The sequence below is a fragment of the Anthonomus grandis genome, chromosome 12 (assembly GCF_022605725.1).
Source record: "Anthonomus grandis grandis chromosome 12, icAntGran1.3, whole genome shotgun sequence".
NCBI classification, from domain to species: domain Eukaryota; kingdom Metazoa; phylum Arthropoda; class Insecta; order Coleoptera; family Curculionidae; genus Anthonomus; species Anthonomus grandis.
The window spans coordinates 17547528-17574710 of record NC_065557.1 but is presented as its reverse complement, the minus strand read 5'-3'; the positions used below and the strand labels follow the sequence as shown (position 1 = coordinate 17574710).

General features: G+C 30.5%; 1 protein-coding gene across 13 annotated transcripts in view; it reads right to left on the bottom strand.

Annotated features, from left to right (window-relative positions):
- Positions 1-27183, bottom strand: part of LOC126743099 (CUGBP Elav-like family member 4) — an 885098-nt gene that overhangs the window by 277071 nt on the left and 580844 nt on the right. The window lies entirely within an intron of this gene.

Below are 27183 nucleotides of genomic sequence, written 5' to 3'. Positions count from 1 at the left end.
TGAGGGCGTGTTCGAAAAAACACTCACATACGTCGATAATTATTTTTGTTGCTCATGTTTTGCAAGATAAATTTCGTATACTGTATTGTCTTATATAGCCGTGCTCAATAACAACTTTCTTATTTTAAATAGATATGTGATTAGATTGTGACCCTATATGTGATTAGATTTTTAGATTCTACGTTGAATCTACTATTGTTATGTCACACGTCATAATTTTATTCAACTCTTTTTAAGATATGCGATTTTGAAAATTGCCGTTTTTATGAATTTAAAAGCCTCTAAAACTTATTCTACTAAAAATTTAAAAAAATTGTTTTATTTTGCCATTCTTACTTTTTGATTTCTTTTTTCTAAAAACATAAAATGTATTATAACTGTCAAAAAAATTATCAATGTACGTAAAATTATAAATGAAATTTAATAAACTAAAAATTTTAATTATTTTATTAAGTGTATAAAATGCTTTTCATTCAATTCTTGGCAAAATTTTAGTCTATTTAAAAACTCATCCAAAACATTGCTAAGAGTATTTTTAATAATTAATTTTAAATTTTATATATCATCTAAATAGCGCGGTTTCTCTTTGAAAACTTTTGATTTTAAATACCGCTAAAGAAAAAATAAATCCAGGGGTGTGAGATCTCGAGATCTTGCAGGCCATTCCGTAGGATTCCTCCTACCAATCTACTGTCCGAGAAATACTGCATTGAAATATTCGAGTACCTGACAAGCAAAATGGGGTGGGGCACCATCCTGTTGAAACCAAATAGATCTATTTAATAAGCAAATTTGGATTTGGAAAAGAAATTGCGAGAGTTGGAATTAAGTGATTTTGAAGAAATTCTAAATATCTTTCTCCGGTCATAATTTGATCAAAAAATTAATTTAAAATCAAAAAAGAGATTTTAAATCAAATTAATAATTTGATTTAAAATCCCTGCCCAAACATTTAATTTTTGCGGATGCTGTGTATAATTTTCTCTCATTCAATGGGGATTATTTGTGCTCCAATACCTACAATTTTGCTTATTTATCATGCTATGTAATCAAAACGTGGCTTAATCACTAAATAGTATCTGTCGATGGAACAATGGATTTGAGTTACACATTTCTATCAAATTTGCAGAAAATTCTAGTCTGCGAACATTTTTTTTTAAATACACGCAAAGTTATTCGTTGGCTAACAACATTATTTTGGGCTACTTCAGAAGATAAAATATGGGGATAATCTTGGAATTATTAAGTATTCATTAATTTTTGGATGACCTGGCCGTATACGATTTTTCACTGTTTCTGTTTTTCTAAATTTTCTTTCAATTATACTTACTGTGCTTCTTGTAATGGGCCCTTTCGGATCTTTTACATTAAACAATTTACAAACTTCATCTTGAGTTATTTGTTTATCTCCGTATTCAATAATAATTTAATTATAAAATTCAATTCGTTGACTTTTATTTAAAAGAACTATATTCCATAACTATAATGTAGATGATGTTATGTTCACCTTTGTTAAGTGCATATGCCAGTAATAAAGAGCGTTTACTGCGGCATTTTCTATATAAGAAAAGTTTTTTTTAGATTCTCCTAAAAAATATCTATATGACAATGGCATAATAGTTATTTCTCTTTAAATATCAGCTTGTCATATATTTTACTCTGAAATATCCCTTTTGTTTTCTGAGTTCAGTCAGATTCAAAGCAATTTTCTGAAATCTTTTTACAACCACGTAAAACTTCTTATTTTAAATAAATTTTTGACAGTTCAATTTTTCTGATATTGTACTTCTAACTGAGCACTGGTTGAGGCCTCGTGAATGTTTTTTAATATCTGATTATGTTCCTATATCAAATTTTTGTCGTCAACAATCTATACATGGAGGAACCATGATCTTGGCTAGGCAAACAATTGAAACGATTTTTTGTAGTATTGATATGCATGATAATCTTCTGTTAGAGAATGTTTTTGAATTCTCTCTTTCTTTTTGTAAGCGTTTAAATTTATACATTCTTTGTGTTTATAGGCCACCTACAGAAGATATTGCTATGTTTTTGGACAAACTTGTTTCTCTTTTATCCCAGTTGCCCCTACACTCAAAGGTTATATTGGCTGGTGACTTATTTTGAATTCTTACGACTTGAAAATGCACGTTCTTTCTCCCACACGAATAAATTCTTCATCTGCAACTACAATTGACTATTTCTGTACAAATTTTGATGACCTTTTATGCACAGTACTCCCATCTGGTATTTCCGACCATGAAGCTATTCTTGCTAAAATGCCATATAATACTGTATTATCTTCATCTCATTATATGGGAAGAATTTTTAGCAGGAGAAATTTCAATGCTTTTTCTGCTGCTACAGCTTCGGTAAATTGGAATGCACTTGAAACGGCTTCTGACCCACTTACTTTATTTTTTCAAGTTCTGTGTGATAAGATCAATCTGTGCTTTCCTAAAACTAAGAAACGAAAACCATGGGTTACAAGAGGCCTTAGCATTTCAGCTAAAAACTTCCGTTTTTTGACTAAATTGTGCAAATATACCATAAATGAAAATATCCTTGTTTATCATCAGAAATACCGTAGTCTCTACAGAAAGACAATTAAAGCAGCAAAATCTAATTATTATAGGGATCGCTTAAATATGTCATCAAATAGGCAAAGAGAGTGTTGGTCGATTATTAATGATTTTAAACATATGCCATAGAAAAGTATCTGAACCGGAGTTTTAAACGACTTAGACGAATTATTGTGATATACCTAATAACTTGTTCAAGGGCATTCGTAGTAACATTGATCCCTTACACTATCTTCAACAAGTGTCAGTTGAGCATTCATTTTTCTATCATCCTGTCGATCTTACCGAAGTAAAAAATGAAATCAAACGCCTAAAAACCATAAATCATCTGGAGCTGATGGAATATCTTCGAGGTTGTTACTCTTTTTGCCTGATTTAGCCTTAAATGCTTTAGTTTCTGCCATAAACAATTCTTTACATATTGGCATTTTTCCTTCATGTTTAAAAGAGGCAGTGGTTATCCCTCTTTATAAGGGTGGAGATTTGGATCAGCCTTGTAATTTCCGTCCCATTTCTATTTTCTCTACCCTCTCTAAGATAGTTGAAAATCTTGCAAAAAGCAGAATTTTGTCCTTTTTACATCATAATGGCATTTTGTCTGCAAATCAGTTTGGATTTCAAGCCGGTAAAGGGACTCATGATGCTGTTTTTAGCTTTTTGGAGAGCGTCTATGTGTCCTTGAATTCTAGAGAGTCATCGGCGGCAGTGTTTTGTGATCTATCCAAAGTATTTGACTATGTGGATCATGGAATACTGTTATCTAAGCTCGATAAATATGGTTTTAGGGGCTTAGCGTTGCGATGGCTTGAGTCCTATCTATCAAATCGTACTCAGAAGGTTGGAGTGTTAGGGCGTTTGCTTGCTTCTAGATCCCTAAAATGCGGCGTTCCCCAGGGTTCAGTGTTGGGACCACTGTTATTTTTACTGTATGTGGATGACTTGAGTTCATTGAAACTGCAGGGCAAGGTGGTTCAGTTTGCTGATGATACCACCATACTATGGAGCCATAAAAATTCTGATTATTTTAAGACCTGTATCCTTGAAGACCTTCAGATTTTATCAGGATGGTGTGCTTCCAACAGGCTCGTGTTTAATGTAAGAAAGACGTCTATTATGGGGTTTAAGTGCGATGTTCAGGGTCTGATGTTTGACGAAAATTCCCTCTTGCAGAATGAAGAGTGCTGCAAGTTCCTAGGAATTACCATTGATGGTCGCCTTCGGTTTGAAGATCATATTTTACATTTACCTGGGAAATTATCTTCTGGATGTTTTGCAGTAAGAATGGCAAAACAAGAGCTGGGAGGGGTGGTTGCACGTTCAGTGTACTTTTCACTTATTGAATCTCATATTCGGTATGGCTTGCCTTGTTGGGGTTTAACCAATAAGGGGCTAATTAACATTGTCTTTGTTATTCAAAAAAAGCAGTTAGATACCTGTGTTCTGCTAAGTTAAGAGATTCTTGCAAACCCCTCTTAATTTCTGAAAAAATCCTTACTCTTTTTTCACTCTTTATCTTAGAAACAGCTGTTTTTATTCACAAAATTCGCAAACTACCCTCTGACACTGGCCATTTGACTCGTCGTGTAAATGATGTTTTCCTACCTATTCCTACGTCTTCCCTTACCAAAAACTCATTAATTTACATAAGTAAAAAAATTTACAATCATCTGATGTGTTAGACATATATCGGATGTTAATAAATTTAAAAGAGAATTAAAGACGCTTTTATTGGCTAAGGCATATTATAACCTGGATGACTTTTTTAATGATAGGTTTTAACCTTGGACATATTGGAAAGTTTTTTTTTCCTTTTTTCTTCTCTAGTTTTGTCAACAAGTTTACCTTTATTTAGTAATCGATTGTTTTATTTAGTTATCTTTAATTCAAGTATGTTTAAAAAGTTTTGTCTTCTTGTGTTTAATTTTGTTCATTGTTTTGTCAATTTTTAAAATTGTATTTTTGTTTTGTTTTTTTTAGCTTGTAGGATGCTTGTACACAAGATTATTCTTACGTAATATAGCACATTTTCTTTCTTTCTTTCATTCAACTTAATTTGAAGTGACGTAAATTCATAGACATATTTCAATAAAATCTATACATTCTCATTTTAGCCTCCTCTTTAAAGACAATTTTAAGTAGCTTAAAAGGGTGTCTACGTAAGCCGTATATGTACTACTTATTGCTTTAATATTACAAAGAAGGGCAAAACCTTTAGATTAAATTATTTGTTTCTCTTGCTATGGCAGATATAATACGTGTACATATTTTTATAAGAAATATTTACATATAGTTCTGTATTGTGTTTCTTAATTCTTCAAGTAATTTTTGTTTTTTTCCATAACTTAACATTATATTTCTTGTACTCGTTTTAAATTTTTTCATAGACTAAATAACTATCATAAGTATTGTTGTATCATAAGCTTGCATCTGCCATGCATTGATTCTTTTTTTAGGTTAGTTTTTATTAAGAATTATATAACTGTTTTGTTTGTTACATATAGGATAGTTCACATATGCATTTCTTAATATAAAGAGCATGTGAAGCAGTTTTTTTTATAATCGATTAACTGTCCTTTTTGTTATGCTTCTTTTTCGATAAAATGTATATTTTTTTATTATGATAAATAAACGATTTTGTATTTACATAAAGTGTTTTATTGTGTTTATGAGAGCATAACTTTCTTCGTCAAATTTTTGGTTGAACTTTACAAACACGTACTCATGGTGAGTCAGTCTCAACCTTACCTAATATGATTTCAGTGATTCTCCTAAAATAAAATAATTTAAAATTTTGAGATAAGTTAGTTGTGCCTCTCTCTGTATCCCTTCAATGCTTTTTAACAAATCGTCAGCTTAGAAGACGTGGACGATCTTCTCAGCATACAAAGAAATCATATAGGACATAATAAGATGGGATACAATATTTCTAATTTTTATACTCTTTGCTGATAATATTGGATCGGAAATATAATTTTTTGATAACATTACTGAGCTAGAAGGTAATCATATGTAAACACTAAAGCAGTAAACCATTAACGTACTGCAATGGAAAAAGAATAAACTGCAAGTCGTGCCTTTCTCTTTTGTTTATTCCTCATAACTTTTTAAAATATATAAGTTGTTTTTTTCTTAAAAATGATTTAATTTGGTAAAGTCTGTATATAGACAAAGTTTTTGAAAAATCTTTAGTTTAAATATAAGTATAGCATTAAAGTTACTCCTAAAAACAGAAAAAAATCACTTTTTTTGTTATTCTATTTAAAATTACTTTTTAAAATGGAATTGCTTAAATTATGCATTCTCCTATATTATCTATTTTTTACAAAATATATATTTAATATTGATTATGTTCGCAATATCTTGATAATTGTGAGTAATCACAAATTGAAACATTCTATGTTTAAAATAAAATGTAAATAGAAAAAGAAGGAATTGATTTAGTTAGTCCCTAGGCTCAGTCAAAATCTAATCAAGCTAGTCGACTATGAAAACCTATACATATTGCTTAAAATGAAATATAATCGTAAGATATTTAATTATTTAAGTTTAAAGTGGTTCTACGATGATTTTTTAAAGAATATCTTTTTAAAAAGCAGAATAAAAAAACACACTACAAAATATTCTTATTTTTAATGTAATTTGCATTCCTTTAAAAATATTTAAAATGATTTTTTTTATTCAATTATTATCTGTGCTCAGCTGCCTAAGGCCATTAAGAAAAGATTTTACTTCTCAATTCTGCAACGTAAACAAACATATGTTTGCTCACTGCTCCAAGACATTTTTAGCAATGAATATAAAATGATTGTACTAGAGAGCTATGGCTGGTACAAAATATATCTATTTGTTTTGCCTATACTTTCGAAAATTAAATACTATACTAAATATAAGATAAAAAATATGTTTTTAGCTAAAACGTTAGCTTTTTGTTACGATGATGTATGGAAAGATATTATTGAGCGTAAGCGTCTTTCATGTTTAGCAATTTTTTATATTAGTTTAACCATATTTGTAAGCAAGTGGTTGTTTTTTACTTAGTACCACTAAATTCTTAATATTGAGTAAAAGTAATTAGTATTGTATGTTTATTTAAGTGAACCTATTAATGTTCCTTTTTTATCGTTTGCAAAATTGCATATTTTTTTACTTTTAATAAAAAATTTTCCTCTAGGAGTAGCATAACAAATTTTTAAACTTAAACTTAAGTTTAATCGAGATAGTCTTACCTTAGGTATTGATAAAATATATTCGTTACTTTTATCATACCCACCAATTGTAAACATTTAGAGACTTATACAGAGTATTTCATATTTAAGAACTTAAAAAGCCTTTGATAGAAAATAATAGCTTTTATAATAATTATAAACATTACGTTTATATCGAAAGAAAAATATACAATTTTTTTTCTGAGTTAAGAAAGGTTGCGGCCGTAGCTTTTAGATATTCAAAATGGTAGATATATTATGTTCTCTAAATATTTCGTGTCATCTCTTACATTTTCTAGCATTTAGGCAGACACGTACGTTATATTGTCCAAGAATTTCAATTATGCCTAATGGCGCGATGCCATCTGATGTATTTTATCTAAAATAGTATACTGCGTTTTTTATTTCTCATATTTAAAAAAAAATGATTTTAAGTAATTTAATATTAAAGTTTATTTTTACTATACTATAGTAATTTCTTAAATCAACAAAAGAAAAAATCAATAAATTAGGTATTTTTTTATAAAAAGAACATATCTCTTCACAACCTGGATTTGCCTTCAGGTATACAAAGGATAAGGTCTTGATTATAACGCATTTTTCTTAAGATTATTCACATTACCTATCTTTAGTTTCAGGATAAGGATCATTGCCCTGGAGTTACAATAATTACTCGTTAATATTTTATTTAGACGCCTTTATGTTAGTGGTACATTGTAGATATTTTATTTAATATGAACACATAATAGAACCACATCTAGGGTCAAGTGGGGTAATTGTAAAAACGGGGTAAATGTAAAAGGTGTGTTTGTCACATAGCCGCGGGCTTTAAAATGTAGATGGTGCTTCTGCAGCAATGTTTTAACCTTGGGCTATAATGTACATGATGAAGTTGCATTTGTATTTCGTGGGATGAGGTTTTAACGCACGTGTTTTTGAAATGCGTCGAAAAAACTAAAAATCGTTTTATAAACGTTGAATGTTTTTGTAAAAATTTTGAGTGTGTATTGATTAATACTTATTCTAAATATTTTTAAAAGGTAAGTTAGCCATCTTAGTATCTGACTAGCAACAATTGTGTCTTTTTGACAAAAGGGTTTTTGTATATTTTTGATAATTTATAATTACCCCAAAAAATTTTTGTTATAGGGAAATTATAAAAATAGATTCAGGGTAATTGTAAATAACTGTTTTTTTCTCAGAAATTCCTCGCAAATATACGAAGAAGCGCCAGGGACCTCAATATAGCAGAGAAGATCTAAGAAGAGCTGTGGAGGATGTTCTCAATAAAAACAAGTATAGTCGCTTCGCTCCTATACTTTTGGTCCGTGGGGACCAGTTTGGAACCTTTAGGTCTTGTCTGTGAAAAGCCATAAGGGAATTTAAAAAAACAATCAAAAATTATCAGGTGTACTTAGGTGAGTCAGGGAGGCTACGTCTACCTGCCGAGGAAAGAGAGGACCAGTTGTTGGGGTATCATGCTTCAAAGAACCATAATTTGTTATATAGTCGCGTTGTGTGTCAATATACTGTCTTATATTTCAAATATCTGGCAAAATATGTTAATTGTATCCTAAATAAAGCATGAATACCAAATTACAACAGAATCGGACCAATAGCAAAAAAGTTACGGTAGTCACGTGACCTGGGCTGAAAAATGTCAGTTATCTGTCATAATTTATTAGTTGTATCCTAAATAAACCATAAATACCAAATTCAGAGAGAAGTTCCCATAAGGGTCTATTTATTGAAATAGAACAAACGGGATTTTACGTCGATTTGTTTTAATTTTTCTTTTTATTTTAAAATGTAATAGTAATAAAATATCAAAAGAATTGACAGGAGGAAAATAAGAAATAAAAGAAACCATCAACGAATTGAATCGAAGCTATAGAAGCCGAGATATTAGTGAAAATGTGGGAAAAAACAAAAGAAAACTGGTTTTTTCCCACGGTATCATTTTTTTTCTTAAAATAATTTATGACAAATTTTAGTTTTAGCCCTAAACTGGTAATTTTCACTAAAAAAACCCAAGAAAAAAAAATTTTTTTTTTGGTCGAAAATCGAAAGGGGTATAGCCACGAAAAATTTCAAAAAAATGGTTTTTATTTTTTTATTAATAAACTATAAATCTGACAACTTTTTGTATTAAATAAGAGTTCTTCGCTATATTAAGGGGTATTCGCCTGTTAAAACGAATCGGTTCTAGCTATTATACAATCGGAGAAAATTGGAAAAAACTATTAAACATAAATATCTAATTATCAAGAGCCCTATGGAAAAATTTCAATTTTTTATTTTTCTAACCTGTACTACTTCAGAGTATCTTTAAAAAAAATTATTTCCAATTTAACTCTAAAATGAACGGAAAACCTATTTCTTTGCATTTTTCGATTTTCGAACAAAATCCGGGGTCAAAATGACCATTTTTCCAAAATATGCTCCGATTTCAAAATTTCTTTTTTCTGGTTAAAGATCATTCAAAAACTAACAAAAAAGCTTGATGACAAAATTTTCCACGATTTATACGTGTGCCATAATATAAAGGAAAAAATTAGGTCCCATAAGAACCTATGTATAGGGATAACACAACCGGGTTTTTACGTCGATTTTTTTAATTTTTCAGTTTTATTTCGAAAGGAAATTGTAATAAAGTATAAAAAGAATTAACAGGAGGAAAATAAGGAATAATAGAAACCCTCAACGAATTGAATCGAGGCTACAGAAGTCGAGATATTAGTAAAAATGTGAAAGAAAATAAAAGAAAACTCGTTTTTTCCCACGGTAGCATTTTTTTTCTTAAAATGATAACCGACAAATTATAATGTAAGCCCTAAGTTGGCAATTTCCAGTAAAAAAAAACCCAAGAAAAAAAAATTTTTTTTTGCTCCAAAATCGAAAGGGGTATAGCCATGAAAAATTGTGAAAAAATGGTTTTTATTTTTTTCTAACTAAACTATAACTCTGATAACTTTTTGTCTTAAATAAAAGTTCTAGGGAATGTTACGAGGTATTCGAATGTTAAAACTAATTGATTATAGCTATCACAGATTCGGAGAAAATTGTAAAAAACTATAAATCATAAATATCGAATTATCAAGAGCCCTATGGAAAAATTTCAACTTTTTATTTTTCTATCTTGTACTACTTCAGGATACCTTTTAAAAAGGTTATTATCGATTTGACTCTAAAATGAACAGAAAACCTATTTATTTGCATTTATCGATTTTCATACAAAATCCGGCCCAAAATTAAAATTTTTCAAAACATGCTCCAAATTCAAAATTTCTTTTTTCTGGCTAAAGACCATTCAAAAAGTAATGAAAAAGCTTTATGACAAAATTTTTCAAAATCTATAATAATGCTACAATATTACGAAAGAAGATAAGTTCCCTTTAAAGCCTATGTATTCGAACCGGTGAGTTTTTAATTTTTTTTTTTAAAGGCAAATTTAAGAAATAATTTAACTAATTAAGAAAAAAGGAATAGGGTAATACAAAATATTATCTATAAATATATACATATCATCTAATAGCAGATTTCAATCAAATAGAAAATTTTGATAGTCACGTGACCCTAGAAATCAATATTTTAAAATTTTGTAAAAAATCAACAATTGCATCCTAAATAAACCCCAAATTCCAAATTTGAACACAATCGGATCAATAGCAAAAGAATTATGAAAGTCACGTGACTTTAAAATTCAATATGTCAAATTTCTGTCATAATTTATTACTTGCATCCTAAATAAAGCCCAAATACTAAATTTCAACCCAATCGGATCAATAGCAAAAGAATTATGAAAGTCACGTGACTTTAAAATATAATTTGTCAATTATCTGTCCAAATTTATGAATTGTGTCCTAAATAAAGCATAAATACCAAATTTGAACCCAATCGGACTCATAGCAAAAAAGTTACAATAGTCACGTGACCCGGAAGTCAAATGTCAAATATCTGTCAAAAATTAATAATTGCATCCTAAATAAACCCCAAATACCAAATTTGAACCCAATCAGACCAATAGCAAAAAAGTACCAATAGTCACGTGACCTGGAAGTCAAATGTCAAATATCTGTGAAAAATTAATAATTGCATCCTAAATAAACCCCAAATACCAAATTTCAATCAAATCGGACAAATAGGAAGAAAGTTAAGGTAGTCACGTGACCTTAAAACATAGTCATGTCAAATATCTGTAAAAATTTATTAATCTTATCCGAAATAGGTACTAGGTACCAAATTTCAACCAAATCGCACCAATACCAAAAAAGTTATGATACTCGACTAACCTTAAAAATCAATAATTTCAAAAAAATTTTATTTATATCCCAAAAGCAATGTTTAAGAATTATTAACATATATTAATAATAAACTAAATAGTAAAAACTCACCTAATATCTAAATTCTTATTTTAAATTAAGTAGATCATTACGACTGACCCGTGTATATATTCGAATAATTTTAATAAAATAATCGGGCAAATTTCATTTCGTCTCACCCCGGTATAAAGACACTGACATTTCAAAAAAACGGCATTTTTCGAAGACGTCAAAATGTTTGTCGAATTTTCCTGGCCGCAATACACAATTTCCCCTATTGATATGCACAGATTCGGAAAGCCCATTCATTTTCTGATTCGGTGCTTCCTTTCCCTGATCGTTTCCGGTTCATTTTCATTCATAATTTTACAAAAAACCCAACCAAGTCCCGGCCACCTGTCACGAGCAAAAAATTTGTATCCACCATGCGTCAAAGTATTGTTCCCACCAGCCATTTCATCAGAGTTTAGGTTGACACCTCCAATTACCTGCAAAAACGCAAAAAAATGGACTTTTTTCATAAAATCGCATTTTTCGGGTACTTGTACTATCGCTGGAACCCTGAAATTTTAGTATGTGTTGTAAAACAAAATTTCGAATCCTTTAGATGTTGTTTGATCTTTTCACCATGTACAGGGACGCGGCAAATGAATTAAACGCGAAAATTCGAATTGCTCAGAACCTATTAAAGTTGGAAGATTGTAATTTCACACAAATAATGGGGTTATTATAGTATTTAATCCCTGAGAATATAAATGGTCCAGGTGCCACCACTAAAAAGTTATTAAATAAAATGTGATTTTCGGGTCGGACCTTCATGGGTAAAGTTCATTATTGCTCGCCCTGTATGATTCCCAAAAATTTCGGTTATATGGCATATGAAAGGTAAAAGATGAAGTTATTTTTTGAAAAAAAAAATTTTCCCAAAATAAGTATCGTTTGGCGGGAAATCCCAAAAAACTGAAAATGCCAGAACTCGTAAAATAAATTTTTTACAAAAAAAAGCTCCAAGTATGTCAAATCTCTTATAAAATGAAGTCTTTTCGCCGAAACACTTTTTTTATAAAAATTTTTTTTTAGCCTCTGGAGAAGTTTGAATTTTTTTTTTAGTCACTTTTGTTCGCTTATAACAACTCACCCTGTATACCGATCTGGCCCAAAAAGTATACAGTTCTTAAGCCCCCACCGACCCTTATGTCCTAAAAATTTAAAGTCTTTTAAAGGCTTTTTATTTGAGTTCTCGCGTCTGAAAGGAATTTGACCCGTTTTTTTACGAATTTTTGACTTTGAGACAGTACCGCTCCGTTTGGTGGTACCGGAAAAAAAAATCGTTTACGGATCCATCATTCTCAATGTATTGAGAGACCCTATGCCAAATTTCATCGTTTCGCTAACCATACAGCCAAAGATATGAATTTTTATTTCCAAAAAAACACGATTTTTCGGGCCCGGGCTCGCGTGCATAATATAGTCGCAGACGCTCCTATATAACAAGTATAGTCGCTTCGCTCCTATACTTTTGGTCCGTGGGGACCAGTTTGGAACCTTTAGGTCTTATCTGTGAAAAGGCATAAGGTAATTAAAAAAAAAAATCAAAAACTATCAGGTGTATTTAGGTGAGTCGGGGAGGCTAACGTTTACCTGCCAAGGAAAGAGAGGACCAGTTGTTGGGGTATCATGCTTCAAAGAACCATAATTTGTTATATAGTCGCGTTGTGTGTCAATATACTGTCTTATATTTCAAATATCTCTCAAAGTATATTAATGGTATTCTAAATAAAGCCTGAATACCAAATTCGAACAGAATCGGACCAATAGCAAAAAAGTTACGGTAGTCACGTGACCTAGGCTGACACTCAAATGTCAGTTATCTGTCACAATTTATTAGTTGTATCCTAAATAAACCATAAATACCAAATTCAGAGAGAAGTTCCCATAAGGGTCTATTTATTGAAATAGAACAAACGGGATTTTACGTCGATTTGTTTTAATTTTTCTTATTATTTTAAAATGTAATAGTAATAAAATATCAAAAGAATTGACAGGAGAAGAATAAGAAATAAAAAAAAACCATAAATAAATTGAATCGAAGCTATAGAAGCCGAGATATAAGTAAAAATGTGGGAAAAACAAAAGTAAACTGGTTTTTTCCCACGGTATCATTTTTTTCCTTAAAATAACATATGACAAATTTTAGTTTTAGCCCTAAACTTGTAATTTTCAAAAAAAAAACCCAAGAAAAAAAAATTTTTTTTTTGGTCAAAAATCGAAAGGGGTATACCCATGAAAAATTTTTAAAAAATGGTTTTTATTTTTTTATAAATAAAATATATCTCTGACAACTTTTTGTCTTAAACAAAAGTTTTCGGAAATATTACGAGGTATCCGTGCGTTAAAACGAATCGGTTCTAGCTATTATACAATCGGAGAAAATTGGAAAAAACTATTAAACATAAATATCGAATTATCAAGAACCCTATGGAAAAATTTTAATTTTTTATTTTTCTATCCTGTACTACTTCAGAGTATCTTTAAAAAAGATTATTACCAATTTGACTCTAAAATGAACGGAAAACCTATTTCTTTGCATTTTTCGATTTTCGTACAAAATCCGGGGTCAAAATGACAATTTTTTCAAAATATGCTCCGAATTCAAAATTTCTTTTTTCTGGTTAAAGACCATTCAAAAACTAGTAAAAAAGCCTAATAACAAAAATTTCCACGATTTATACGAGTGGCACAATATAAAGGTAAAATTAGGTCCCATAAGAGTCTATGTATTTACGTCGATTTTTAAAATTTTTCAGTTTTATTTCGAAAGGCAATTGTAATAAAATATAAAAAGAATTAACAGGAGGAGAATAAGGAATAATAGAAACTATCAACGAATTGAATCGAAGCTATACAAGTCGAGATATTAGTAAAAATGTGAAAAAAAATAAAAGAAAACTCGTTTTTTCCCACGGTACCATTTTTTTTCTTAAAATTATAATCGACAAATTATAATGTAAGCCCTAAGTTGGCAATTTCCAGTAAAAAAAACCCAAGAAAAAAAAATTTTTTTTTTGCTCCAAAATCGAAAGGGGTATAGCCATGAAAAATTGTGAAAAAATGGTTTTTATTTTTTTCTAAATAAACTATAACTCTGACAACTTTTTGTATTAAACAAAAGTTTTCGGGAATATTACGAGGTATCCGAATGTTAAAACGAATTGATTATAGCTATCACAGAATCGGAGAAAATTGTAAAAAACTATTAAACATAAATATCGAAATATCAAGAGCCCTATGGAAAAATTTCAATTTTTTATTTTTCTATCTTGTACTACTCCAGGATACCTTTTAAAAAGGTTATTATCGATTTGACTCTAAAATGAACAGAAAACCTATTTATTTGCATTTATCGATTTTCGAACAAAATCCGGCCCAAAATGAAAATTTTTCAAAACATGCTCCAAATTTAAAATTTCTTTTTTCTGGCTAAAGACCATTCAAAAAGTAATGAAAAAGCTTTATGACAAAATTTTTCAAAATCTATAATAATGCTACAATATTATGAAAGAAGATAAGTTCCCTTTAAAGCCTATGTATTCGAACCGATGATTTTTTAATGTTTTTTAAAAAGGCAAATTTAAGAAATAATTTAACTTATTAAGATAAAAGGAATAGGGTAATACAAAATATTATCTATAAATATATAAATATCATCTAATAGTAAATTTCAATCGAATAGGAAATTTTGATAGTCACGTGACCCTAAAACTTAATATTTTAAAATTTTGTAAAAAATCAACAATTGCATCCTAAATAAACCCCAAATTCCAAATTTGAACCCAATCGGATCAATAGCAAAAAAGTTATGGAAGTCACGTGACTTTAAAATTCAATATGTCAAATTTCTGTCAAAATCTATTACTGGCATCCTAAATAAAGCCCAAATACTAAATTTCAACCCAATCGGATCAATAGCAAAAGAATTATGAAAGTCACGTGACTTTAAAATATAATTTGTCAATTATCTGTCAAAATTTATTAATTGTGTCCTAAATAAAGCATAAATACCAAATTTGAACCCAATCGGACTCATAGCAAAAAAGTTACAATAGTCACGTGACCCGGAAGTCAAATGTCAAATATCTGTCAAAAATTAATAATTGCATCCTAAATAAAGCCCAAATACCAAATTTGAACCCAATCAGACCAATAGCAAAAAAGTTACAATAGTCACGTGACCTGGAAGTCAAATGTCAAATATCTGGGAAAAATTAATAATTGCATCCTAAATAAACCCCAAATACCAAATTTCAATCAAATCGGACAAATAGGAAGAAAGTTAAGGTAGTCACGTGACCTTAAAACATAGTCATGTCAAATATCTGTAAAAATTTATTAATCTTATCCGAAATAGGTACTAGGTACCAAATTTCAACCAAATCGCACCAATACCAAAAAAGTTATGATTCTCGACTAACCTTAAAAATCAATAATTTTAAAAAAAAATTATTTATATCCCAAAAGCAATGTTTAAGAATTGTTAACATTTATTAATAATAAACTAAATAGTAAAAACTCACCAAATATCGAAATTTTTATTTTAAATTAAATAGATCATTACGACTGACCCGTGTATATATTCGAATAATTTTAATAAAATAATCGGGCAAATTTCATTTCGTCTCACCCCGGTATAAAACCACTGACATTTCAAAAAAACGGCATTTTTCGAAGACGTCAAAATGTTTGCCGAATTTTCCTGGCCGCAATACACAATTTCCCCAATTGATATGTACAGATTCGGAAAGCCCATTCATTTTCTGATTCGGTGCTTCCTTTCCCTGATCGTTTCCGGTTCATTTTCATTCATAATTTTACAAAAAACCCAACCAAGTCCCGGCCACCTGTCACGAGCAAAAAATTTGTATCCACCATGCGTCAAAGTATTGTTCCCACCAGCCATTTCATCAGAGTTTAGGTTGACACCTCCAATTACCTGCAAAAACGCAAAAAAATGGACTTTTTTCATAAAATTGCATTTTTCGGGTACTTGTACTATCGCTGGAACCCTGAAATTTTAGTATGTGTTGTAAAACAAAATTTCGGATCCTTTAGATGTTGTTTGATCTTTTCACCATGTACAGGGACGTGGCAAATGAATTAAACGCGAAAATTCGAATTGCTCAGAACCTATTAAATTTGGAAGATTGTAATTTTACACAAATAATGGGGTTATTAAAGTATTTAATGCCTGAGAATATAAATGGTCCAGGTGCCACCACTAAAAAGTTATTAAATAAAATGTGATTTTTGGGTCGGACCTTCATGGGTAAAGTTCATTATTGCTCGCCCTGTATGGTTCCCAAAAATTTCGGTTATATGGCATATGAAAGGTAAAGGATGAAGTTATTTTTTGAAAAAAAAAATTTTCCCAAAATAGGTATCGTTTGGCGGGAAATCCCAAAAAACTGAAAATGCCAGAACTCGTAAAATAAATTTTTTACAAAAAAAAGCTCCAAGTATGTCAAATCTCTTATAAAATGAAGTCTTTTCGCCGAAACACTTTTTTTATAAAAATTTTTTTTTAGCCTCTGGAGAAGTTTGAATTTTTTTTTTAGTCACTTTTGTTCGCTTATAACAACTCACCCTGTATACCGATCGGGCCCAAAAAGTATACAGTTCTTAAGCCCCCACCGACCCTTATGTCCTAAAAATTTAAAGTTTTTTAAAGGCTTTTTATTTGAGTTCTCGCGTCTGAAAGGAATTTGACCCGTTTTTTTACGAATTTTTGACTTTGAGACAGTACCGCTCCGTTTGGTGGTACCGGAAAAAAAATTCGTTTACGGATCCATCATTCCCAATGTATTGAGAGGCCCTATGCCAAATTTCATCGTTTCGCTAGCCATACAGCCAAAGATATAAATTTTTATTTCCAAAAAAACACGATTTTTCGGGCCCGGGCTCGCGTGCATAATATAGTCGCAGACGCTCCTATATAACAAGTATAGTCGCTTCGCTCCTATACTTTTGGTTCGTGGGGACCAGTTTGGAACCTTTAGTTCTTGTCAGTGATGGGCCTTAGAGGATTTCTTAAAAAAAATCGCAAATTATCAGGTGTACCGACGATTATATGCCAAGGAAAGAGAGGACCAGTGGTTGGGGTATCATGCTTCAAAGAACCATAATTTGTTATATAGTCGCGTTGTGTGTCAATATACTGTCTTATATTTCAAATATCTGTCAAAGTATATTAATTGTATTCTAAATAAAGCCTGAATACCAAATTACAACAGAATCGGACCAATAGCAAAAAAGTTACGGTAGTCACGTGACCTAGGCTGAAACTTAAATGTCAGTTATCTGTCATAATTTATTAGTTGTATCCTAAATAAACCATAAATACCAAATTCAGAGAGTTACCAAGTTCCAAATACCAAGTTCCCATAAGGGTCTATTTCTTGAAATAGAACAAACAGGGATTTTACGTCGACTTGTTTTAATTTTTCTTTTTATTTTGAAATGTAATAGTAATAAAATATCAAAAGAATTGAGAGGAGGAGAATAAGAAATAAAAGAAACCATCAATGAATTGAATCGAAGCTATAGAAGCCGAGAAATTAGTAAAAATGTGGGAAAAAACAAAAGAAAACTGGTTTTTTCCCACGGTATCATTTTTTTTTCTTAAAATAATTATTGACAAATTATAATGTAAGCTCTAAGTTGGCAAATTCAAGTAAAAAAACCCAAGAAAAAAAAATTTTTTTTTTGTCGAAAATCGAAAGGGGTATAGCCATGAAAAATTGCGAAAAAATGGTTTTTATTTTTTTAAAAATAAAATATAACTCTGACAACTTTTTGTCTTAAACAAAAGTTTTCGGGAATATTACGAGGTATCCGTGCGTTAAAACGAATCGGTTCTAGCTATTATACAATCGGAGAAAATTGGAAAAAACTATTAAACATAAATATCGAACTATCAAGAGCCCTATGGAAAAATTTCAATTTTTTATTTTTCTATCCTGTACTAAATCAGAGTATCTTTAAAAAAGATTATTACCAATTTGACTCTAAAATGAACGGAAAACCTATTTCTTTGCATTTTTCGATTTTGAAGCAAAATCCGGGCTCAAAATCAGTATTTTTTCAAAAAATGCTTCGATTTCAAATTTTCTTTTTTCTGGTTAAAAACCATTCAAAAACTAATAAAAAAGCTTTATGACAAAATTTTCCACGATTTATACGAGTGCCATAATATAAAGGGAAAAATTAGGTCCCATAAGAGTCTATGTATAGGGACTCGTTTTTTCCCACGGTAGCATTTTTTTTCTTAAAATGATAACTGACAAATTATAATGTAAGCCCTAAGTTGGCAATTTCCAGTAAAAAAACCCCAAAAAAAAAAAATTTTTTTTTTGCTCCAAAATCGAAAGGGGTATAGCCATGAAAAATTGTGAAAAAATGGTTTTTATTTTTTTAAAAATAAAATATAACTCTGACAACTTTTTGTCCTAAACAAAAGTTCTAGGGAATATTACGAGGTATTTAAATGTTAAAACTAATTGATTATAGCTATCACAGATTCAGAGAAAATTGTAAAAAACTATTAATCATAAATATCGAATTATCAAGAGCCCTATGGAAAAATTTCAACTTTTTATTTTTCTATCTTGTACTACTTCAGGATACCTTTCAAAAAGGTTATTATCGATTTGACTCTAAAATGAACAGAAAACCTATTTCTTTGCATTTTTCGATTTTCGAACAAAATCCGGCCCAAAATGAAAATTTTTTCAAAACATGCTCCAAATTCAAAATTTCTTTTTTCTGGCTAAAGACCATTCAAAAAGTAATGAAAAAGCTTAATGACAAAATTTTTCAAAATCTATAATAATGCTACAATATTATGAAAGAAGATAAGTTCCCTTTAAAGTCTATGTATTCGAACAGATGATTTTTTAATTTTTTTTTTGAATGGCAAATTTAAGAAATAATTTAACTAATTAAGATAAAAGGAATAGGGTAATACAAAATATTATCTACAAATATATACATATCATCTAATAGCAAATTTTAATCAAATAGGAAATTTTGATAGTCACGTGACCCTAGAACTTAATATTTTAAAATCTTGTAAGAAATCAATAATTGCATCCTAAATAAACCCCAAATACCAAATTTCAACCCAATCGGATCAATAGCAAAAAAGTTATGGAAGTCACGTGACCTAAAAAATTCAACATGTCAAATTTCTGTCAAAATTTATTACTTGCATCCTATATAAAGCCCAAATACAAAATTTCAACCCAATCGGAACAATAGCAAAAGAATTATGAAAGTCACGTGACTTTAAAATATAATTTGTCAATTATCTGTTAAAATTTATTAATTGTATCCTAAATAAAGCCCAAATACCAAATTTGAACCCAATCGGACCCATAGCAAAAAAGTTACAATAATCACGTGACCCGGAAGTCAAATGTCAAATATTAGTCAAAAATTAATAATTGCATTCTAAATAAAGCCCAAATACCAAATTTGAACCCAATCAGACCAATAGCAAAAAAGTTACAATAGTCACGTGACCCGGAAGTCAAATGTCAAATATTAGTCCAAAATTAATAATTGCACCCTAAATAAACCCCAAATACCAAATTTCAATCAAATCGGATAAATAGGAAGAAAGTTAAGGTAGTCACGTGACCCTAAAACATAGTCATGTCAAATATCTGTAAAAATTTATTAATCTTATCCGAAATAGGTACTAGGTACCAAATTTCAACCAAATCGCACCAATACCAAAAAAGTTATGATAGTCGACTAACCTTAAAAATCAATAATTTCAAAAAAATTTTATTTATAACCCAAAAGCAATGTTTAAGAATTGTTAACATTTATTAATAATAAACTAAATAGTAAAAACTCACCTAATATCGAAATTTTTATTTTAAATTAAATAGATCATTACGACTGACCCGTGTATATATTCGAATAATTTTAATAAAATAATCGGGCAAATTTCATTTCGTCTCACCCCGGTATAAAACCACTGACATTTCAAAAAAACGGCATTTTTCGAAGACGTCAAAATGTTTGCCGAATTTTCCTGGCCGCAATACACAATTTCCCCAATTGATATGCACAGATTCGGAAAGCCCATTCATTTTCTGATTCGGTGCTTCCTTTCCCTGATCGTTTCCGGTTCATTTTCATTCATAATTTTACAAAAAACCCAACCAAGTCCCGGCCACCTGTCACGAGCAAAAAATTTGTATCCACCATGCGTCAAAGTATTGTTCCCACCAGCCATTTCATCAGAGTTTAGGTTGACACCTCCAATTACCTGCAAAAACGCAAAAAAATGGACTTTTTTCATAAAATCGCATTTTTCGGGTACTTGTACTATCGCTGGAACCTTGAAATTTTAGTATGTATTGTAAAACAAAATTTCGGATCCGTTAGATGTTGTTTGATCTTTTCACCATGTACAGGGACGTGACAAATGAATTAAACGCGAAAATTCAAATTGCTCAGAACCTATTAAAGTTGGAAGATTGTAATTTTACACAAATAATGGGGTTATTAAAGTATTTAATCCCTGAGAATATAAATGGTCCAGGTGCTACCACTGAAAAGTTATTAAATAAAAAGTGATTTTCAGGTCGGACCTTCATGGGTAAAGTTCATTATTGCTCGCCCTGTATGGTTCCCAAAAATTTCGGTTATATGGCATATAAAAGGTAAAAGATGAAGTTATTTTTTGAAAAAAAAAATTTTCCCAAAATAAGTATCGTTTGGCGGAAAATCCCAAAAAACTGAAAATGCCAGAACTCGTAAAATAAATTTTTTACAAAAAAAAGCTCCAAGTATGTTAAATCTCTTATAAAATGAAGTCTTTTCGCCGAAACACTTTTTTTATAAAAAATTTTTTTTAGCCTCTGGAGAAGTTTGAATTTTTTTTTTAGTCACTTTTGTTCGCTTATAACAACTCACCCTGTATACCGATCTGGCCCAAAAAGTATACAGTTCTTAAGGCCCCACCGACCCTTATGTCCTAAAAATTTTAAGTCTTTTAAAGGCTTTTTATTTGAGTTCTCGCGTCTGAAAGGAATTTGACCCATTTTTTTACGAATTTTTGACTTTGAGACAGTACCGCTCCGTTTGGTGGTACCGGAAAAAAAAATCGTTTACGGATCCATCATTCTCAATGTATTGAGAGGCCCTATGCCAAATTTCATCGCTTCGCTAACCATACAGCCAAAGATATGAATTTTTATTTCCAAAAAAACACGATTTTTCGGGCCCGGGCTCGCGTGCATAATATAGTCGCAGACGCTCCTATATAACAAGTATAGTCGCTTCGCTCCTATACTTTTGGTCCGTGGGGACCAGTTTGGAACCTTTAGGTCTTGTTTGTGAAAAGCCATAAGGGAATTAAAAAAAAAAATCAAAAATTATCAGGTGTACTTAGGTGAGTCGGGGAGGCTAACGTTTACCTGCCAAGGTAAGAGAGGACCAGTTGTTGGGGTATCATGCTTCAAAGAACCATAATTTGTTATATAGTCGCGTTGTGTGTCAATATACTGTCTTATATTTCAAATATCTCTCAAAGTATATTAATTGTATCCTAAATATAGCCTGAATACCAAATTCGAACAGAATCGGACCAATAGCAAAAAAGTTACGGTAGTCACGTGACCTAGGCTGAACCTTAAATGTCAGTTATCTGTCATAATTTATTAGTTGTATCCTAAATAAACCATAAATACCAAATTCAGAGAGAAGTTCCCATAAAGGTCTATTTCTTGAAATAGAACAAACAGGGATTTTACGTCGATTTGTTTTAATTTTTCTTTTTATTTTGAAAAGTAATAGTAATAAAATATCAAAAGAATTGACAGGAGGAGAATAAGAAATAAAAGAAACCATCAACAAATTGAATCGAAGCTATAGAAGCCGAGATATTAGAAAAAATGTGGGAAAAACAAAAGAAAACTGGTTTTTTCCCACGGTATCATTTTTTTTTCTTAAAATAATTATTGACAAATTATAATGTAAGCCCTAAGTTGGCAATTTCAAGTAAAAAAAAACCCAAGAAAAAAAAAATTTTTTTTTGGTCGAAAATCGAAAGGGGTATAGCCATGAAAAATTGCGAAAAAATGGTTTTTATTTTTTTAAAAATAAAATATAACTCTGACAACTTTTTGTCTTAAACAAAAGTTTTCGGGAATATTACGAGGTATCCGTGCGTTAAAACGAATCGGTTCTAGCTATTATACAATCGGAGAAAATTGGAAAAAACTATTAAACATAAATATCGAATTATCAAGAGCCCTATGGAAAAATTTCAATTTTTTATTTTTCTAACCTGTACTACTTCAGAGTATCTTTAAAAAAGATTATTACCAATTTGACTCTAAAATGAACGGAAACCTATTTCTTTGCATTTTTCGATTTTCGAACAAAATCCGGGGTCAAAATGACCATTTTTCCAAAATATGCTCCAAATTCAAAATTTCTTTTTTCTGGTTAAAGACCATTCAAAAACTAATAAAAAAGCTTTATGACAAAATTTTCCACGATTTATACGAGTGCCATAATATAAAGGGAAAAATTAGGTTCCATAAGAGCCTATGTACAGGGATAAGACAACCGGGCTTTTACGTCGATTTTTTAAATTTTTCAGTTTTATTTCGAAAGGCAATTGTAATAAAATATAAAAAGAATTAACTGGAGGAGAATAAGGAATAATAGAAACTATCAACGAATTGAATCGAAGCTATACAAGTCGAGATATTAGTAAAAATGTGAAAAAAAATAAAAGAAAACTCGTTTTTTTCCCACGGTACCATTTTTTTTCTTAAAATTATAATCGACAAATTATAATGTAAGCCCTAAGTTGGCAATTTCCAGTAAAAAAAACCCAAGAAAAAAAAATTTTTTTTTTGCTCCAAAATCGAAAGGGGTATGCCATGAAAAATTGTGAAAAAATGGTTTTTATTTTTTTCTAAATAAACTATAACTCTGACAACTTTTTGTCTTAAACAAAAGTTCTAGGGAATGTTACGAGGTATTCGAATGTTAAAACTAATTGATTATAGCTATCACAGATTCGGAGAAAATTGTAAATAACTATAAATCATAAATATCGAATTATCAAGAGCCCTATAGAAAAATTTCAATTTTTTATTTTTCTATCTTGTACTACTTCAGGATACCTTTCAAAAAGGTTATTATCGATTTGACTCTAAAATGAACAGAAAACCTATTTATTTGCATTTATCGATTTTCGAACAAAATCGGGCCCAAAATGAAAATTTTTTCAAAACATGCTCCAAATTCAAAATTTCTTTTTTCTGGCGAAAGACCACTCAAAAAGTAATAAAAAAGCTTTATGACAACATTTTTAAAAATCTATAATAATGCCACAATATTACGAGAGAACATAAGTTCCCTTTAAAGCCTATGTATTCGAACCGATGATTTCTTAATTTTTTTTTTAAAGGCAAATTTAAGAAATAATTTAACAAAATAAGATAAAAGGAATAGAATCATACAAAATATTATCTACAAATATATACATATCATTTAATAGCCAATTTCAATCAAATAGGAAATTTTGATAGTCACGTGACCCTAGAACTCAATATTTTAAAATTTTGTAAAAAATCAACAATTGCATCCTAAATAAACCCCAAATTCCAAATTTGAACCCAATCGGATCAATAGCAAAAAAGTTATGGAAGTCACGTGACTTTAAAATTCAATCTGTCAAATTTCTGTCAAAATGTATTACTGGCATCCTAAATAAAGCTCAAATACTAAATTTCAACCCAATCGGATCAATAGCAAAAGAATTATGAAAGTCACGTGACTTTAAAATATAATTTGTCAATTATCTGTTAAAATTTATTAATTGTATCCTAAATAAAGCATAAATACCAAATTTGAACCCAATCGGACTCATAGCAAAAAAGTTACAATAGTCACGTGACCCGGAAGTCAAATGTCAAATATCTGTCAAAAATTAATAATTGCATTTTAAATAAAGCCCAAATACCAAATTTGAACCCAATCAGACCAATAGCAAAAAAGTTACAATAGTCACGTGACCTGGAAGTCAAATGTCAAATATCTGTGAAAAATTAATAATTGCATCCTAAATAAACCCCAAATACCAAATTTCAATCAAATCGGACAAATAGGAAGAAAGTTAAGGTAGTCACGTGACCTTAAAACATAGTCATGTCAAATATCTGTAAAAATTTATTAATCTTATCCGAAATAGGTACTAGGTACCAAATTTCAACCAAATCGCACCAATACCAAAAAAGTTATGATACTCGACTAACCTTAAAAATCAATAATTTCAAAAAATTTTTATTTATATCCCAAAAGCAATGTTTAAGAATTATTAACATATATTAATAATAAACTAAATAGTAAAAACTCACCTAATATCGAAATTTTTATTTTAAATTAAATAGATCATTACGACTGACCCGTGTATATATTCGAATAATTTTAATAAAATAATCGGGCAAATTTCATTTCGTCTCACCCCGGTATAAAACCACTGACATTTCAAAAAAACGGCATTTTTCGAAGACGTCAAAATGTTTGCCGAATTTTCCTGGCCGCAATACACAATTTCCCCTATTGATATGCACAGATTCGGAAAGCCCATTCATTTTCTGATTCGGTGCTTCCTTTCCCTGATCGTTTCCGGTTCATTTTCATTCATAATTTTACAAAAAACCCAACCAAGTCCCGGCCACCTGTCACGAGCAAAAAATTTGTATCCACCATGCGTCAAAGTATTGTTCCCACCAGCCATTTCATCAGAGTTTAGGTTGACACCTCCAATTACCTGCAAAAACGCAAAAAAATGGACTTTTTTCATAAAATCGCTTTTTTCGGGTACTTGTACTATCGCTGGAACCCTGAAATTTTAGTATGTGTTGTAAAACAAAATTTCGGATCCTTTAGATGTTGTTTGATCTTTTCACCATGTACAGGGACGTGGCAAATGAATTAAACGCGAAAATTCGAATTGCTCAGAACCTATTAATGTTGGAAGATTGTAATTTTACATAAATAATGGGGTTATTAAAGTATTTAATGCCTGAGAATATAAATGGTCCAGGTGCCACTACGAAAAAGTTATTAAATAAAATGTGATTTTCGGGTCGGACCTTCATGGGTAAAGTTCATTATTGCTCGCCCTGTATGGCTTACGAAAATTTCGGTTATATGGCATATGAAAGGTAAAGGATGAAGTTATTTTTTGAAAAAAAAAAATTTCCCAAAATAAGTATTGTTTGGCAGAAAATTCCAAAAAACTGAAAATGCCAGAACTCGTAAAATAAATTTTTTACAAAAAAAAGCTCCAAGTATGTTAAATCTCTTATAAAACGAAGTCTTTTCGCCGAAACACTTTTTTTATAAAAATTTTTTTTTAGCCTCTGGAGAAGTTTGAATTTTTTTTTTAGTCACTTTTGTTCGCTTATAACAACTCACCCTGTATACCGATCTGGCCCAAAAAGTATACAGTTCTTAAGCCCCCACCGACCCTTATGTCCTAAAAATTTAAAGTTTTTTAAAGGCTTTTTATTTGAGTTCTCGCGTCTGAACGGAATTTGACCCATTTTTTTACGAATTTTTGACTTTGAGACAGTACCGCTCCGTTTGGTGGTACCGGAAAAAAAATTCGTTTACGGATCCATCATTCCCAATGTATTGAGAGACCCTATGCCAAATTTCATCGTTTCGCTAACCATACAGCCAAAGATATGAATTTTTATTTCCAAAAAAACACGATTTTTCGGGCCCGGGCTCGCGTGCATAATATAGTCGCAGACGCTCCTATATAACAAGACATATCAACAAGCTGAAAACTTTTACGGTGTTCCAAAATCCTGTATTTTTTATCGAATTAAAAGACGCAATATCTTTGTAGATAAAACAGGTGCTGAACGTCCATCAGTGTTGTCAAAACGATTGGTACTACGGGTGTTTAAAACGGAATCCCTCAATATCATTTAAAAAACCCGAACTACTAGAAAAATCAAGAAAAGACGCCAGAAGCCCTGAAGTTGTTTACGATTTTTATAATGAACTTTCGCAGCTTGTTAAGGATTATAATTTGGAAGAAAAACCATCATTTATTTTTAACACAGATTAAAGTGGATTTGGTACTGATCCACATAAACTAAAGGCATTAGGACAAAAAGATAAACGTAAGTTTTCTTTATTAAATTTTTAACTAACATTGTACAACCTTCCTTTCTGGTTTTAGCTTTAGTACGTGTCACAGGAGGACAGGCAGAGAATCCATTTCAGTGTTGGCAACAATTTGTGCAGATGGTTTGTATTTGCCCCCTTATATACTATTTAAAGGAGCAGCAGTTCAACAAAGATGGATTTCAGAAAAAGCTTACCCAGGGACTCTACACACTACTTCATCCAATGGTTGGATGGAGGAACCCCAGTTTTTTGAATGGTTTTCTACACCTTTTGTGCAAGAGGTTCAGAATAAAAAAAGGACATGGGGAACACCAAATCAAACAGCTCTTTTAATGTATGATGGCCATAGTTCTCACATAAGCTGTCGTATTGTAAATGCGGCACTTGATAACAACATTCAAGTTTACAAATTTCCGAGTCATTTGACTGATAAGATCCAACCATTGGATAAATGTGTCTTCGGTCCAGTGAAAACGGCTTGGACAAAAAAATTAATAACCTTTACGAAAAAACAAATTGGTAAAGGTAACATAAGGTTATTAAAGTCCCAATTTGTTGAGTTATTAGGAGAGGTTTGAAGAGATTCTATGAAACATGATAACATCGTTAAAGGTTTTATTTCTACTGGCACATTTCCAGTTGATTCAACCAAATTTCCTAAGGCAGATTTTAATCCTGTTTTGTTAAGAAGGTTTAAAGAAAATCAGCTAAAATCTAAAAACTCATCCACACCATGCACTAGCCCTACACAATTTACAGAAAATATTGAAGAGCAATCTCCTATTGCAACTCTTAAAATATTAAGTGTAAATAATCAAGCCAATACTATCTTAGAAA